The following is an 18,579-nucleotide window of genomic DNA, read 5'->3' on the forward strand; positions in this document are numbered from 1 at the left end:
AAGGAGGGGGGCCATAGAAGGTGAGTCAGGATGCTGCCAGGGGAGGCTGTATCTGCTCATCCCCCTCTTTCTCCTCTGCCTCTCTAGAGACTTCATAGTTCTCAGGGTGGGCAGCAAGGGGAGAAGGCCCCGAGATGCTCGTGACCCTGACCTGCTTGGTCAGCCTTTCTTCCCTCTCCAGAATTGCCTTTTTTCTTCTCAGAGGGTGGAGGCCATTGGCTTTGCCTGAAATTCTTTGCTTGCTGAACAAACCTGTTCCCTGTCAGTCGCCCCAGGCAGAGATAAAGCTGGAGTTCTTAAGTGCTCCTGTCTGCCCCAAGTTCAGCCAATCCGTTTCCTGTGGCTGCCAATTTTACCTCCTTTTTCTTTTTTCGTTTTTATTTCTTTATTTTATTTTTATTTTTTTTGCGACGGAGTCTCACTCTTTCACCCAGGCTGGAGTGCAGTGGCCCAATCTCAGCTCACTGCAAGCTCCGCCTCCCTGGTTCAAGCGATTCTCCTGCCTCAGCCTCCCAAGTAGCTGGGACTACAGGTGCCTGCCACCATGCCCAGCTAATTTTTATATTTTTAGTAGAGATGGGGTTTGACTATGTTAGCCAGGCTGGTCTCAAACTCCTGATCTTGTGATCCGCCCGCCTCAGCCTCCCAAAGTGCTGGGATTCCAGGCGTGAGCCACCACGCCTGGTGCAAAAACGCTTCTTCTTGTCCCTTCGTAGACCCTCTATCCTCATTGTCCTGGCCCCACCTTCTTCCAGCTCTCCTTCTTCTGCTTGCAGGTACTAAAGCTGAAAGCGTGCACACCCTTTGACCCCGCCATTCTTATTCAGGGAGCCCAGATGACCACTCCCCAGATGTGCACCCAGCGAGGAACAATACTAATTCCCCATATGTATGGAGTGCCCACATTAGGCCAGTCACACGCCCTGTCCAGGAATGCACCTAGACGAACAATTTATATCTCCTTCACGTTTCCCAGAGCTCACAGTCTCGTGGGGGCCCCAATTGCCAAAAACGTGGAGAATAAGCAAGTTCTCCCAAGCTTAGGAGAAGATAGATTAGTCAGCAGCCAGGGAAACAGGGAGCTATCAGAATCAGTTTTAAGGTCGTACAACTGACCCATGGCAGCCCGCCTCAGTGAACGCGCCTTTGCAGGCCAAACAATCATTTGGTTGGAGGGACTCCCTCTGATACACACGTCTGTGAGTGCCAGCCAGTCCACAAGGGTCCCACTCGAGAGATCACCGTCCTGCAGATGATGTCAACCCTTTGATGTCTATGGAAGCCCCACAACCTCTGAACTTCACATTGCCCCGACACCCTCCATCAAACCAGACCGTTCTGCCCAGAGACTGCCGGTTTAGCATAGCTCTCCCTTCCTTATTATGGTAAGAAATCGATTCAGCATTGTTCTTTTATTTCAGATATTGAATTGTGTTAGCTCGGGCTGCTGTGACAAAGGACCACAGACGGAGTAGCTTAAACAACAGAAATGTATTTTCTGACGGTTCTGTAGGCAAAAAGTCCAAGATCCAGGTGTTGCTGGAGTTGGTTCCTGCTGAGGCCTCTCTTTGGCTGATACCCGGCTGCCTTTGCCCCATGTCCTTACAGGGTTGTTCCTCTGTGTGTGTCTGTGTCCTGGTCTCCTCTTCTTAAAAGGATAGCAGCATATGGATTAGGATTCACCCGAATGACCACATTTTATTTCCCTCTTTAAAGACCCTATCATCGGCCAGGCACAGTGGCTCACGCCTGTAATCTCAGCACTTTGGGAGGCCGAGATGGGCGGATCACCTGAGGCCAGGAGTTCGAGACCAGCCTGGCCAACATGGTAGAAGCCCGTCTCTACTAAAAATACTAAAATTAGCCGGGTGTGGTGTTGGGCGCCTGTAATCCCAGTTACTCAGGAGGCTGAGGCAGGAGAATCGCTTGAACCCGGGAGGTGGAGGTTGCAGTGAGCCGAGATCGTGCCACTGCACTCCAGCCTGAGTGACAAGAGCAAAACTACATATCAAAATAATAATAATAATAATAATAATAACAACAACAACAACAACCCTGTCTCCAAATACAGCCACATTCTGAAAAACTGGGGGTTAGAACTTTCAATATATGAAGGTGGGGGTGGGAGGTGTGCCACAATTCAGGCCATAATGGAACACTAGTATCATTGTGCTTTGGCAAAGTAAATACGCCACCTTTATGGTTACAGATGACTCCTGCATTGGTAGGCTTTCTATGCTTTCCCGGGAAGATGTTTCTTTCCTCCACTGTGAGAGTTGAAGTCCTTACACCTGGCTTTTGGGCACATGCCGTGTGTTCTCTGTAGGACCTGAATCTGTCCCATGTGAATCCTCCGCGTTCTGGGTTTCCCACACACTGCTTGCCTGACCCTCCCGCCTAGGGTAGTAGCTACTGGTAAGATTTAATGTTCTTGAGCAAAGACAGTGGAGAATATTGAACCGATGGGTAAATCGTGCTCTGGCCTTCGCCTTGGGATGCTGTTAGCTCCAGGGACTTGGGGTCATGTCTTCCTAGCGTCCTGTCCTCCTAGTTAGAACATGGAGAACCACCCTGTGCATCCACAAGCTGAGAACAAGCTCTCTGCCCCAGCAGAGGCCTGGTGGGGGTCCCAGGTTGTTCAAATCCAGGCAGGCTGGTAGCAGGTGCCCTCGTCCCCCCTGGCAACTGGGGAATGGAGGGCACTCCCGGCTCTCACCTCCAGGAGAGATTGGTTCTTACAGCCGCCTCCCCAGCTCGCCTCCTGGGGCCCCACTTCCCCAGAGGAGAGTAGAGATGGCCTCATGCTGTTCCCAGGCCTGTCCTACTTGAGCTGGTCTTCCTGCTTTGTAAGGATTTGATTTCTTGTTTTCAGATGATAACCTTGGCTGGTCACTCACCTCAAAAGTCTCTGGAGATCCAAAGTCCCACCTGCATGTCTTGGGGAAAGGAAGTGCCTGGGAAGACTCAGGGATGCACTCAGTGCTCTCCACATCCAGGCTCCACATCCCACCACCCAGAGAATCCTGTCTCTCATGCCTCAAAATAGCTCCTTCTCCAGACCAGTTCTTGTCATTTCCTCTGAGCCTGGTGGCAAATGCCTGTAATCTCAGCTACTCAGGAGGCTGAGACAGGAGGATCGCTTGAACCCGGGAGGTAGAGGTTGTAGTGAGCTGAGATCAAGCCATTGCACTCCAGCCTGGTAACAAAAGCAAGGATCTGTCTCAACAACAACAAAAAAGTTTAAGATGGTAAATTTTATGTTACCTGTATTATTCCACCATTAAAAAACAAAACGGGCTGTGTCTCTGCTGTCATGCTCTTGTTTTTCTGCACTTCTTGGAGGCTGCGCTTTTAGTAGCCAGACTTCAAGCTGTGGACCTCTTGGCTTGAAACACTTCCCCCTTGCCATTCCTTCCTGTTCTGCCTGCACTTTTCAGGACACTTCCTCCCAGGAGACCTCTGACGCCTCCCTCCCATCCCCTTCAGAATAGGGGTAGCCCCAGTGGTGGCTTCCCCAGCCTCATGAGATCCAATTTTGTTCATCTCTTCCCAACTGCACGTTCGGTGATATCACATTGTTAGCTTGAAGTCAACCACAGCGGGAATATTTGCACCATGGAAATGGGCAGACTCTACAGAGCATGGTTTTGTTCCCCTGAGAGCTAGTTGTTAAACATTTACCAGCCCACCATGGAATGGTCACCTCTTCCGTGCTGCTCAAACATCCTGTCCTCTCTGATGTGGTGTTTGTCTTCCCTGTTAGACGATAAGCTTCACCAAGGCGGGGGCCAGGCCTGTAGCTGGTGAGTGGTGGAACCAGGGTTTGGAGGCTCAGGGGATACAGGTTGAATATCCCTTATCCAAAATGCTTGAGACCAGAAGTGTTTCAGATTTCAGATTTTTTCAGATTTTGGAACATTTGCATTTATATAATGAGATATATCTTGGGGATATAACCTGAATCTCTACATGAAATTTATTTATTTATTTATTTTTGAGACGGAGTCGTTTTGCTCTGTCTCCCAGGCTGGAGTGCAGTGGCGCGATCTCAGTTCACTGGAACCTCCACCTCCCAGGTTCAAGCGATTCTCCTGCCTCAGCCTCCCGAGTAGCTGGGATTACAGGCACCCACCACCATGCCCGGCTAATTTTTTTTTTAATTTTTAGTGGAGATGGATTTCGTCATGTTGGCCAGACTGGTTTCAAACTCCTGATCTCAGGTGATCTGCCCGCCTTGGACTCCCAAAGTGCTGGGTTTACAGGTATGAGTCACCATGCTCGGCCTTATTTATGTTTCATAGGCATCTTATACACATAGACCGGAGGTAATTTTATGCAATAATTTTAATAATTTTATGCATGAAAACAAAGTTTTGACTGTTTTTTTGACTGTAACCCTTTGCAATTTTCCACTTGTGGCATCATGCTGGCACTCAAGAAGTTTCAGATTTTGGAGTATTTCTGATTTCAGATTTTCCCGTTAGATATGCTCAACCTGTAATGGCCACCCTAATTTCAGTCTGTCTCCCTGGAAATCAACAAGACAATAATAATGATAGAAATAATAGTCAGCCAGGCGCGGTGGCTCATGCTGTAATTTCAGCACTTTGGGAGGCCAAGGCGGGCAGATCACAAGGTCAGGAGTTCAAAACCAGCCTGGCCAACACGGTGAAACCCTGTCTCTACTAAAAATACAAAAGTCAGCTGGGCGTGGTGGCACATGCCTGTAGCCCCAGCTACTCTGGAGGCTGAGGCAGGAGAATCGCTTGAACCTGGGAGGTGGATGTTGCAGTGAGCTAAGATCATGACACTGCACTCCAGCCTGGGCGACAAAGTGAGACTCTTAAAAAAAAAAAAAAAGAAAGAAAGAAAAGAAATAATAGTCATAGCTGTTACTATGAATTGCAGCATTCCTGTATTCCTGTGGACCTTTTACCTTTACGAAAACCTTACCCTAGCTCAGAGTCACCTCCTCCCACCTCTCCACTGGCTTATTCAGCCACACAGGGTTTCTTTCTCCCTCTCCAACATTTTTCTCTCCATTGTCTTCTCACTTCTCGGTATGTTATTCCCTCAGATCTTTGCTTGACTGATCATTTAGGCTTCCTTCAACTTAAATGTCACTTCCTTGAAGGGAACTTTTCTGAGACCTGAGCCGAAATAGCCTCGGTCACCCTCCAGCAATGTCTGTCGTGCTGTAGGTGGCCTCATCCCCGTAATTAACCCCCACTCTTTCGCGTGGACAACTTGTGTCTCCTCAAAGTTATTTATAAAGCAATATACAAACCAGCTTCACCTTCCCTTCTCTTTACCCTCTGAAGTCCTTCCTGTGTAGAAACTCCTGAGGAAACAGCAAGTTCCCCAGTTTTATGATCTTCGTTAATTATTTTATTGTGGTAAAAACCACATAACATAAAATTTACCATCCTAATTATTTTAAGTGTAGAATTTAGTAATGTTAAGTATTTTCACGTTATTGTGAAACAGGTCTCCAGAACTCTTTCATCTTGCAAATCGGAAACTCTTTAACCATGAAAAAGCAACTCCCCATTGCTTCCTACCCCAGTCCCTGGTAACCACCATTTTACTTTTTGTTTTTATGAATTTGATTCGTAAGTAACTTTGTATAAGTGAGATAATGACATTTATCTTTTTGTGACTGCCTTATTTCACTTAGCATAATGTCCTCAGGGTTCAGTCCTGTTATCTCACAACACTTCCTTTTTTATCGTGAATAATAATGTTCCGTTGTATGCACATACCACATTCCCATTGTCCATTTATCTGTTGATGGGCATTTGGTCTGCTTCAACCTCTTGGCTATTGTGAATAGTGCTGTTAGGAACATGGCTGTACACATGTCTCTTTGAGTCCATGTTTTCTTTTGGGTAAATACCTGGAATTGGAATTGCTGGATCATAAGGTAATTCTACTTTTAATTTTTTTAGGAACTGCCATACCATTTTCCAAAGTGACTGTACCACTTTTATATTCCCACCAATGGTGCCCCAGGGTTCCAATTTCTCCACATTGCCGCCTTTTTTTTTTTTTTTTTTTTCGAGACAGAGTCTTGCTGTATCACCCAGGCTGGAGTGCAATGGCCGGATCTTGGCTCACTAGAACCTCCACCTCCTGTGTTCAAGGGATTCTCCTGCCTCAGCCTCTTGAATAGCTGGGATTACAGGCACCCACTACCACGAATAGCTAATTTTTTGTATTTTTACTAGAGATGGGGTTTCACCATGTTGGCCAGGCTGGTCTCGAACTCCTGACCTCATGATCCGCCCACCTCGGCTTCCAGAGTGCTGCGATTACAGGCGGCTTAAATACTTTCCTTTTTTTTTTTTTTTTTTTTGGATAGTAGCCATCCCGATAGGTATGAGTTGGTATCTCATTGTGGTTTTGAATTGCTTTTCTTTAATGGTTAATAATGGACATGTGCTTGTTTGTCATTTGTATATCTTCTTTGGAGACATGTCTATTCAAGCTCTTTGCCCATTTTTGAATTGTGTTATTTGATTTTTTTTGTTAAGTTGTTGTAGTTCTGTATATATTTTCTTTTTTTTTTTTTTTTTTGAGACGGAGTCTCGCTTTGTCGCCCAGGCTGGAGTGCAGTGGCCGGATCTCAGCGCACTGCAAGCTCCACCTCCCTGGTTTACGCCATTCTCCTGCCTCAGCCTCCCGAGTAGCTGGGACTACAGGCGCCCACCACCTCGCCCGGCTAGTTTTTTGTATTTTTAGTAGAGACGGGGTTTCACCATATTAGCCAGGATGATCTCGATCTCCTGACCTCGTGATCCGCCCGTCTCGGCCTCCCAAAGTGCTGGGATTACAGGCTTGAGCCACCGCGCCCGGCCTATATTTTCAATATTAACCACATATCAGATGTATCATTTGCAAATATTTTCTCTTATTCCATAGGCTGTCTTTGCATTCTGTCAATTGTTGAGTTATTTAAGGCACAAACATTTTACATCTGATATAGTCCCATTTGCCTATTTTCACTTTTGTTGCCTGTGCTTGGTGTCAGATCCTAAAGCATGTCATTGCCTAACCCCATTTATTTTAAAAATTTTCTTGTCGGGCACGGTGGCTCACGCCTGCCATCCCAGCACTTTGGGAGGCTGAGGTGGGTGGATCACCTGAGATCAAGAGTTCAAGACCAGCCTGGCCAACATAGCAAAACCCTGTCTCTACTAAAAATTTAAAAATTAGCTATTCGTGGTAGTGGGTGCCTGTAATCCCAGCTATTCAAGAGGCTGAGGCAGGAGAATCCCTTGAACACAGGAGGTGGACGTTCTAGTGAGCCAAGATCCGGCCATTGCACTCCAGCCTGGGTGACAGAGTGAGATTCTGTCTCGGGAAAAAAAAAAAAAAAAAAATTCTTGATTCTGTTTGTCAGTTTCCACACCCCATTCCATCCACTCCAGGAGAAAACAGACATGTCTCCGGCTCCCCTGGACTTCCTAGAATTTAACACAGTGCCCAGGGCACAAACATGAAACATACTTGTTGAATGAGTGGATTCTCTGTTGCTGATGTCTAACAGAATATTATTATTTATGGCTTACACCTGACTGTCCCTAGGCAAGGTCTCTGAATTCTTCTGGTCGGCACCAGAAGGGAGGGACGAAGCTTCCAGAGGAGACCTGCCTGCCACTGTCCTGTGATGGGGCACCTACGGGACAGGCAGACCTTGTCTCTTGGTCCCTCAGAGGGCTGGCTCTGTACTGGGGCTGGGAATCTCCCTGATCTTTGATTTGCAGGGTGAATGGGGTGGAACCTTCTGCTTCTCCCTCCATTCCCCCTCCTCTGGTGTGCAGGAAGCTGAGGCCTTCTAGGCGACTGGGGATACTGAGGCTGAGGGAGGTAGGGAGGAGTTAGGAGGTTTTTGATTCTCACTTGAATCCTTCCCACTGCAGCTGGAAATGGGGTTTTTGGGTCACCTGCCCCAGCAGGGGATGGGAGTGTAGGCGGGGTCTGCATCTGCAACCCCCTCCTGAATGTGGAAACCTTAATGGGGCCAACACCTCCCCCGTTGCTGGATATGGAAGCAATGATTCTTTCTCCCCTTTCCAGCTCTGCACTCCCTGTACCCCACTGGGATAGAAATCCCGTCTCTTGGTGTCAGGCAGGGGTCTCAGGCTACCCCTCCTCTGCTGGGGTGGAAGATGGAGAGGTCAAAGGAGCAAACCTCCTTCCTGAGCCTTGCAAGGGCCTCCGGCCCGGCAGCCAGAGGGATTAAGGACAAGAGGCTCCTGGCGTCCCTGAGTCTGGTGTGGCAGCCCAGGAGCCTCCCAGGAGAGCCGGAGTAGGCCAGAGGGCTGGAGGCTCCCAAATCAATCAGAGGTCTGAAGGTCGCTGGAGCTGTGACCTTCAAATTAAGATACTTGTAACCCAGGAGGCTGGCACATCCCCACGGGGGATGGAGCACACAGTTTAAGAGAATCCATCTCCCAGAGAGGTGCCCTAGGGCCCCCCTTTGCCATGACCCTGCTAACACTTTACAGATGAATAGCATATACCTCTCTCTCACCCCCTAATCTTATCGCGGTGAATTACCCTGGGGTGAAAGAAAAGCCTCTGGATCTCAAACCTGGAATCGCTTTGAAATACTGCTGTCCCCAACAGCTCCCCTTATAGAGGCCCTGGGTTGCCTTTGAGGTGCGTATTTGGCAAGGTTGAAAGCAGGAGGGAGTGAAAAATGCCTGCATTTGCTTCTGAGGTGCTAAAGGAAAAAAACGGCTCAATGACACGGGCAGACTTTAATTTTATTTGGGAAAAAACGGCTCAGTGACAATGGGCGGACTCTATTTGGGATCACCGCAGTGGGTACGGGGACTGCTGCCACAGGGGCTTGCGGTTGGTAACAGAGGTTGGGTTAATTCCCGAATACAGCAGGGAAAGTGGGAATTCACAGCCAAGGAGCAGGGTCGGGAGCGGTGGCTAGAAAATTACTAAGAGGAAACTTCAGAGATAAGGGCGATGCTGGTTAAACTGACCTTTCAGGATTCCTGCTGAAGGCAGTCCCGGGTGACAGGAGGAATCCAGTCAGATATCAAAGGGGATGAGATGTCAACAGTGGAGGGTTCCTGCTAAACTCACTTAGCAGGGTTCTTCCCTGAAACTGGGTCTTAGATGGGCCTAGCACAAGATTCAGGAGCCTGTCTAAAGTGTGGCCAAGCCTGGGCATGGTGGCTCACGCCTATAATCCCAGCACTTTGGGAGGCCGAGGTGGGCAGATTGCCTGAGGTCAGGAGTTTGAGACCAGCCTGGCCAACATGGTGAAACCCCATCTCTACTAAAAATACAAAAATTAGCCCGGCATGGTGGTGGGTGCCTGTAATCCCAGCTACTCAGGAGGCTGAGGCAGGAGAATGGCTTCAACCTGGGAGGTGGAGGTTGCAGTGAGCTGAGATCACACCATTGCACTCCAGCCTGGGCGACAGAGCAAGATTCTGTTTCAAAAACAAAACAAAACAAAACAAACAAAATAACATATGGCCAAGCAAAGAATCTTTGTCAGCAGATCAATGTCCATGTGTCAAGTCAAAGGAATACACTGCAGATAATATAGTATCTTCTGTTTTTCTGAATGTTGATTTGGATGTGTAGGAGAAAGGCTTTCACCAGCTGTGGCTGAAGGGTGGTTGTGTATTGCAACTCTGTCTTCGACATTCAATAAATACTGAATTCACTGTCAGTCAGTCAATGACTTGTTGGCTAGTCTCTTGCTAGTTTATCCCTAACAAGCCTTACTTCACTCAGGTAAACTGCAGTGAGGACTGTGTTGTTGATTCTCTGGCAAGGGATGGAAATCTACAATAAATTTATTATAGATTGTCTCTTTACTTACTTGTCATAAATAAGATTATTACATAATTATTGCATTACATATTTAATTATATGTTATGGATAAGATTATTGTAATACAATAGTAATAACCTGTAATAAATGAGAAATGTACCCCTTTTGTAAGCCCTGCACTTACTTGTCCGATACCTTTCCTCTTGAATTTCATGGAATACTGTCTCATTCCAGCAATAAGTAACATTCACAGAAGATACAGGCATGACCTAAGTGTTCTCACAAAACATTTTCAGAGTGTTCTCACAATAACCCTTCGACTAGATACTTTCAGAGATCCTTTTCATCTTCCACATAGGGAGAGATAATTTGTCTAACAGCTGCTGAATAAACAGATCCAAGATTTGAACCCTCATAGTTTGGTTGGGAGTCTGAGTTCTTTCGTTTCTTTTTTGTGTGTTTGTTTAGACAGGCTCTTGCCGTGTTGCCCAGGATGGAGTGCGGTGGCACAACCACGACTCACTGACACCTTGACCTCCTGGGCTCAAACAGTCTTCCCTTCTCAGCCTCCCAAGTCTCAGCACACCCGGGACTACAGGTATGCATCGCCACGCCCAGCTAATTTTAAATTTTTTGTTAGAGATGGGTACTTCCTATGTTGCTTAGGCTGACCTTGAACTCCTGGGCTGAAGTGATCCTCCCACCTCAGTGCCTTCCAAAGTGTTGGGATTACAGGCCTGAGCCACCGTGCTTGGCCAACCCACATTTCATTCGGCTCCTTCACCATTTCTCTTCTCCCCCTTAGAACTAACTCTATAGCCCCATCTCTACTTTTGTATTTCTGTCTCTCTCTTAACCTCATTCCAATCAAGCTTTCATCTATACCATTTTACTAAAAGGCCACCAATAATCTCCACATTGACAAATCCAGTAATTGAGTTCCAGCTGTCATTAAGACTTGACAATTTGTCATCTCTCCTCCTCCTCTCTTCTTCTTCTCCTTCTTCTTCCCTCCTCCTCCTCCTCCTCCTCCTCTTCCTCCTCCTCCTCCTTCTTCTTCTTCTTCTTCTTTCTTCTTCTTCTTCTTCTTTCTTTGAGACAGAGTCTCACTCTATTGCCTAGGCTGGAGTGCAGTGGTACGATCTTGGCTCACTGCAACCTCCACATCCCGGGTTCAAGTGATTCTCCTGCCTCGGCCTCCCAAGTAGCTAGGATTACAGGCACCCACCACCAAGCCCAGCTAATTTTTGTATTTTTAGTAGAGACAGGGTTTCACCATGTTGGCTGGTCTCAAACTCCCAACCTCAGGTAATCCACCCGCCTTGGCCTCCCAAAGTGCTGGGATTACAGGCGTGAGCCACTGCACCTGCCCCACCCCATCCTTCTTAGAAGACTCAAGTCCACACTGAATTGGGTTCACCAGACCTCCCTGACAATTCTCTCTTCTGGCTTTCTTCCTACCTCCCCCATTGCTGGATATAGAAGCAATGATACTTTCTCCCTTTCCAGCTCTGCACTCCCTGTACCCCACTGGGATAGAAATCCCGTCTCTTGGTGTCAGGCAGGGGTCTCAGGCTACCCCTCCTCTGCTGGGGTGGAAGACGGAGAGGTGAAAGGAGTAAGCCTCCTTCCTGGCCCTGGCAAGGGCCTCCAGCCCGGCAGCCAGAGGGATTAAGGACCAAAGGCTCCTGATGTCCCTGAGTCTGACCAGATTGTAGTAGCCAGCCTCCACGGTGGCCCCCGATAATCCTCACTCCCTAGTAGTGCTCATAGACTTGTAGTCTCTTCTGACACTGACCCAGAGCTGGTTCATGACCAGCGGAGGCTGAGGGAGGTGGGAAGGGAAGATCTAGGAAGTTTTGGGTTCTCTCTTGAACCCTTCCCACTGCAGCTGGAAACAGTAGAATATGGAGGAAGTGATAGAACATGTACACCCATAGCAGCATTATACCCAATAACCGAAACACAGACATGATCCAATGTCCATTGACAGGTGCATGGCCTTACTTAGATCCTGTGGCCATCCCTGGACAAATCACTGAGACCAAGAGGACGTGCTGATCTCCTGGGCTAGACCTGTTCCTTTTCCCTTTCCTGGAGTCAGGAGGGTGGGCTTGGCCCTGCCGGAACCATATGAAAAGAGAGCTGAGGCAGGAGTCTCAGAAGAAGCCCAGTGAAAACTTGGCAGGCAAAATGGCACATGGGGCTGGGAACATGGTAGCTATGGTAAGAAAAGCAAGGGACGCGCATGTGTTCTGATAGTGAGATACGCGCATCAGCTGAATTCACATCCACGTTTGTGTTTTCCCTCTTCTCTCATTCACATCCACGTTTGTGTTTTCCCTCTTCTCTCACATATGTCTAGCACAGTAGCAAATATTTTTGCCTGCTTCTTTCTAGTCAATATTCAGCAAATGAGGCTAATCTTAGCTCACTCTTATTTGAGGCTTTCGAAACATGAGACACAATTTTGTGTATTTTGCATAGATTTTCTTACTTTACCCTGACCACAATCCTATAAGGCCATATGTTTTTATTTTTATGTTTTATTTTATTTTTAGGTTTTAGAGACGGGGGTCTGGCTCTGTTGCCCATGCTGGAGCGCAGGTGTGATCACAGCTTACTGCAGCCTTGAATTCCTGGGTTCAAGTGATCCTCCAACTACAGGTGTGTGCTAACATACCTGGCTAATTTTAAAAAATATTTGTAGAGACAGGGTCTTGCCCAGCCTGGTCTTGAACTCCTGGCCTCGAGCTTCTGGCCTCAAGCAATCCTCCCATCTCAGCCTCCCTAAGTGCTGGGATTACAGGCATGAGTCACCTAACATGAGTCACCCAGCAGGTCATACATTTCAATCATCATTTTCACTTCACTGATGAAAGAAACTGAGGTGCAGAAATTAAATAACTTGTTTACAGGCACACAGAAGTTAATTATGGAGCTGTAATTGGAATTGAGGCAGTACGATTCCAGATCCCATCCCTTAACTGCCGTAGTCTGTGCTGTGTCTCTGGAATTCAATTCATTTTGAAGATAACTCTCATCCAGCAATGCATGATGATGTGGAAATATCTCCTCAGAAGTAACTCCCTTTGACCGGCGCAGTGGCTCACGCCTGTAATCCCAGCACTTTGGGAGGCCAAGGCGGGCAGATCACGAGGTCAGGAGACCAAGAGCAGCCTGGCCAACATGGTGAAACTCGTCTCTATTAAAAATACAAAAATCAGCTGAGTGTGGTGGTGCGTGCCTGTAATCCCAGCTACTCTGGAGGCTGAGGCAGGAGAATCACTTAAACCAGGGAGTTGTGGGTTGCAGTGAACAGAGATCACGCCACTGCACTTCAGCCTGGTGATAGAGTGAGACTCTGTCTCAAAAAAAAAAAAAAAAAGCAGTTCCCTTAAATGGTACCAATTTGCACGTTAGAATCCATTTGTTCAGTGTGTACGAAGCTCGTGACTTTAATGGTGGTTCCCTCTGGGTGGTCCTAGAAGACTATCCTGGTTGCGAAAGAAAGAAGTCCCGTTTGCTTCACCTCATACCCCATGACCACCCCCAGCCATCAGGGTTTTCAGCCAGCAGTCATGGCCACTCCATGGAGCGGCTGGGGCACCGCTGGTCTCAGACGGTTGAGGATGACAGAAACAACTCGAACTGGTTTCGGCAAAGGGGTGGACTTTTTGGTTCAGGTAACCAAATCTCAGGGAGGGAAGGGGTGTAGTTGTCCTCGGGGTGATGGAATGCAGCCAGAAGCTGTCTCAGCACCATTTGAGTCTGCATGTTGGCAGCGACCTGTCACACAAGGCTTCCCCGTGAGGTCAGAATGGCGCTATTCTCAGGTTATCCATCTGCAAGGAGAAGACCTGCCTCCCTTGTCCTTGGCAGGCTCTTCACTGGCCTGGTTTGGGTCACGTGCCTACTCCCGTGGCCAAGGCACCCAGCAAACTACAATATGGGACCTTTGTGGGGATACGCGTGGAGGAGAAGCAAGTCCCTAAAATAAGGGCCAGGGTGAGTTTTCCCGCAGCAGCAGGGAGGAGCGCCACACAGGTGAAACCATTCATATCCACCTTGCGCACCACATCCTGTGCTGTGGGGTCTTAGGAACTCCTTCCTGGAAGAAATAGCTTGTGTGGCGGGGCCTTGAAGCTAAACAGGAGCTTGCTTAAAAGAGGAATGAGAGGGGCTGGGCGCGGTGGCTCACACCTGTAATCCCAGCACTTTGGGAGGATGAGGCGGGCGGATCATGAGGTCAGGAGTTCAAGACCAGCCTGGCCAACATGGTGAAACCCTATCTGTACTAAAAATACAAAAGAATTAACCGGGCATGGTGGCGCATGCCTGTAATCCCAGCTACTCGGGAGGCTGAGTCAGAAGAACTGCTTGTACCGGTACCCAGGAGGTGGAAGTTGCAGTGAGCAGAGATTGCGCCACTGTATTCCGGCCTGGGCTACAGAGCGAGACTCCTCCCCCCCACCACCAAAAAAAAAAAAAAGGAATGAGAGCAGCGAGCATTTGGCAGACATGTAGAAGTCTGTGGATGAGTAGTTTATTCTGACTGGCGCGTGGAGGCGTGGTGGTGGGGGTGGGTAAGGTGAAGCATGGCTACAGAGGAGGCCACAGAGAACTCCACGAGGCCTGAACGTGACTTCAAAGGTGCAGGTGTACCTTGGATGGGCACAATGGATATAAAGTTTTGCTCACCCAGTGTTCAGTTTTTTATAACAAAATCCCCTTTTCCTTTTGAAGAGCACCCTCTCCCACCCTCTCAGTCCACGGAGCCTATGTGGCCTCACTCTCCAGCTCCTGTGACCTCTACCTGGTCAATAGAAGTCACTGTTATTGGCTCAGGGATGGACATGTGACCCAATCTGGGCCAATGAGGGGCAGCCCTAGAGTTTTGCTAGAAGGATTGTGGACTATTCCTGCTAGGAAAATACGACCGATAGATCTCTAATACTACTTTTTTTTTTTTTTTTGAGACAGGGTCTCACTCTGTCACCCAGTCTGAGTACAGTGGTGCGATCTCGGCTCACTGCAACCTCCTCTCAGGTTCAAATTATGCTTGTGCCTCAGTCTCCCGAGTAGCTGGGATTACAGTAATGCACCACCATGCCTGGCTAATTTTTTTTGTATTTTTGATAGAGGTGAGGTTTTGCCATGTTGGCCAGGCTGGTCTTAAACTCCTGGCCTCAAGTGATCCGCCCTCTTCAGCCTCTCGAAGTGCTGAGATTACAGGCGTGAGCCACCGTGCCCAGCCTCTGATAAAAATGTTTGGGGGGTGGAGTCCAGGTATGCATGAAGCCAGCTACCCTGGACTTTTCAACTACATGAGTCAGTAAACAACTTTTATTGTTGTTTGTTTGATTTGGCTTTAGCAATCAGCGTTTCTGTCGCTTGTCATGGAAGAGATGTCTCTAAACAGGAGACTGATGGAGTTAGACTTGTGTTTTGGAAGGATGTCCTTCTTGGGATCGGAGAATGGTATGGAAAGAGCAAGCAAGAGTAGAGACAGCCAAGCAGTGAAGAATCAAGGGCAGGGGGTACTAGAGCTGTGTCACCTGGAGGATGCATCAGTGTGAGAGATGAGAAACGGACGCACAAAAATGGAAAACAAGAGAGATGTGAGGACTCGTGTATGGGCAGACGCTGATCTCCATGAGACATGGTGACTGTTTGGATATGGAGAATAGAGAAGAGGGATGAATCAGGGGTGACTTGACAAGGGCCCAGGAGAGGGGTTTTATCTGTCATGCCTATTTCAGATGTAAGTGACAGAAAAATAAACTCAAATTGGCTTAAACAAAATAAATAGGAATGTAATAGGCTCGACATCTGTCAAGTTCAAGGAGCTTCAAGTACAGTTGGATCCAGAACTTCTAATGATTTTATCAAGACATGACCTTTATGTCTGTGTTTCCTTTTTTTTTTTTTTTTCTTGAGACAGAGTTTCACTCTTGTTGCCCAGGCTGGAGTATAATGGTGCGATCTCAGCTCACCACAACCTCTGCCTTCCGGGTTCAAGGGATTCTCCTGCCTCAGCCTCCTGAGTACCAGGGATTACGGGTCCCACCACCGTGCCAAGCTGATTTTTTTGCATTTTTAGTAGAGACAAGGTTTCACCATTTTGGTTAGGCTAGTCTCAAGCTCCTGACCTCAGGGGATCCACCTGCTTCGGCTTCCCAAAGTGCTGGGATTATAGGCGTGAGCCACTGCGACCGGCCATGTCTGTGTTTCTGAGACCTGCTTTCCTCTGATCTGGTTTCATACTGCCACACAGTCTCCCCCCAGAAAGGTAAAGATGGCTGACAACATCTCAGCACCTGGGTGCTACCAGCTAAGAGACCCAGAGGAAACAGAGCACCTCTATCTCAGTGTTCCACCAAAGTTCCAGGCCCACCCATGAGTCAATTTCTGAAACACTGATTGGCCAGACCTGGGACATGTGTCTGTTCCCACATCAGGAAGTGATGTGATCTCCACTTACACTGCACAGGCTGAGAGTGGGGTTGGGCTGGATCCCCAAGGAAAATAGAAAGTGCTAGAATCAGAATAAAGGGGGAATAGATGTGGGGTGAGAAAACCAACAGAGGCTCACTTCAGTGTGCATGGGATACATTTCTGAGTAATATGGGAGGGTAGTTTTTGTCTAGGGATCTACAGAATGTGTGTTTGTGTGTTGGGGGTGGGGGTGGAGGGATGACTTTAAGGAGCCCAGCAGCATTGAGGATTGGTCTGGGACAGAGGCCCAGGGTTTGGAGACCTGGATTTGGCTGCTATTTTTTATTTTATTTTATTTTATTTTATTTTATTTTATTTTTTGAGACAGAGTTTTGCTCTTTCACCCAGGCTGGAGTGAAGTGGCGTAATCTTGGCTCACTGCAACCTCTGCCTCCTGGGTTCAAGTGATTCTCCTGCCTCAGCCTCCCCAGTAGCTGGGACTACAGATATCCGCCACCATGCCCTGCTAAATTTTGTATTTTTAGTAGAGACAGGGTTTCGCCATGTTGGCCAGGCTGGTCTTGAACTCCTGAGGTGATCCACCTGCCTTGGCCTCCCAGAGTGCTGGGATTACAGGCGTGAGCCACTGCTCCTGGCATTGGCTACTATTTTAGATAAGGCAGTTGGGAAAAGTCTCTTTGAGGAGATGACATTTAACCTGAGCCCCGCAGGGTGAAAAGAGCTTGTCTTCATCTTCTTGAGGGTGCAGGGGATGATTTAGACGTAGGAATTATCTTGGGATGATCAAAGAACAAACTGATGACGGGCGAGACAAGAACATGGTGCATAGTGGGGAGCCGGGAGGCAGGATCTTGTGGACTTAGTAAATTCCTCGTTGAACACTAGAATGGAAAGCCATGATAAAGTCTTAAGCAGAATCAGTAGAGTACTGTGTCACTCAAGCTTTGAGATTTACCAGGAGGACAGGTCATTCGTAAGCCTGCTCAAGAGAAGGGAAGGAGGAAGAAGAAGGGGGAATTTTCTCTGTCACCTTCCTGCCCTGTCGACGTAGTTTTCATATGTTGGATGTTTAACACAACCAACTAAGACTGGGGCCTGGTTTTTTGGTGCAGTGGCTCACACCTAGAATCCCAGCACTTTGAGAGGCCGAGGCGAAAGGCTTGAGTGCAGGAGTTCAACACTAGCCTGGGCAACACAGTGAGACCCAGTTTCTACAAAAAAAAAAAAAAAAAAGAAAAAGAAAAATAGAAAAATTAGCCAGGCATGGTGGTGCATGCCTATAGTCCCAGCAACTCAAGGAGCTGAGGTGGGATGAGGGCTTGAGCCCAGGAGGTCAAGGCTGCAGTGAGCCGTGATCACGCTGCTGCATCCCAGCTTGGCGACAGAGCAAGACCCTGTTTCACACACACGACACACACACAAAGATTGGTATGGTCACCCTTACTTTACTGATAAGAAACCTGCACACAGAGGAGCTAAACCGCCATCCCAAGGCCACGAAACTACCGAGTGTCTAAGCCAGGATATGTCTGAATATGAAGCCTCCTCTGAGTGCTGGGTCCTAGAAGCACTAAGCTTGGTTATGAACCTCATGAGCTCTACGTGGCTTCTCACCAACTCGGGTCCTGTTGAGCCTATTTTGCAAAGAAGGAGACCAAACGCCCTGGAGGTTTGCTCACCTGGCCTGAGTTACCTGGCCGTGGAAGACCCCTGGGCTCAAGTTCCCCGAGAGGCACGGGTTAAACCATGTGTCCTAGAACCTCAGCTTGCATCCCACCCTGGAATTTTCCTCTGAGTTGCAAAATCAGGCAAGCTGCCAAGCCATATATACATTGCCGGGTAGCCAGGCAACACTGTGCTTTTTCTGGGAAGGAGCACAATGTGGTCACTGTGCTGCCGACACCAGGTTCCAGATGGAAGAAAGACTTTAATCCCCGGCTTCACGGCTGTTTGGCACATTTCGCTCCTGAAAGCCGGCTTGGGCCAGTTTTCACTCTGACTCTCCAGTGAGGCCATTTTGTCTCATTCCATTTCTGATGTGTAAATGTTAATCCTTTACAAGTTGGTTTTAGTGGAGTAGGAAATGGCGGAAAAGGCTGGAGTGGATTCAGATGCAACAGGGATGGCACTTACACCTTTCGACGAAGAAGACGTGTGATTCCGCGATTTTGCAGTTGTGAATTATGCTGCTGTACGCATGTGTGTGAAAGTGTCTTTTTTGCGTAATGACTTCTTTTCCTCTGGGTAGATACCCAGTAGTGGGATTGCTGCATTAAATGGTAGTTCTACTTTGAGTTCTTTAAGGAATCTCCA

At 48.0% G+C, this 18,579-nt stretch overlaps 1 long non-coding RNA gene across 2 annotated transcripts in view; it reads left to right on the forward strand.

The window, feature by feature from the left end:
- The window catches only part of LOC139360534 (uncharacterized), a 114,424-nt gene that overhangs the window by 11,768 nt on the left and 84,077 nt on the right, over positions 1 to 18,579 (forward strand). Inside the window, exons 2-3 of one of the 2 annotated variants that reach the window (XR_011617982.1) lie at positions 10,276 to 10,405; positions 12,369 to 12,474. This is a non-coding gene — a long non-coding RNA (uncharacterized lncRNA). The remainder of the gene's footprint in view (positions 1 to 10,275; positions 10,406 to 12,368; positions 12,475 to 18,579) is intronic. The other variant, XR_011617983.1, reaches the window with a different exon arrangement.

Source organism: Macaca nemestrina, chromosome 20 (assembly GCF_043159975.1).
Source record: "Macaca nemestrina isolate mMacNem1 chromosome 20, mMacNem.hap1, whole genome shotgun sequence".
NCBI lineage: Eukaryota > Metazoa > Chordata > Mammalia > Primates > Cercopithecidae > Macaca > Macaca nemestrina.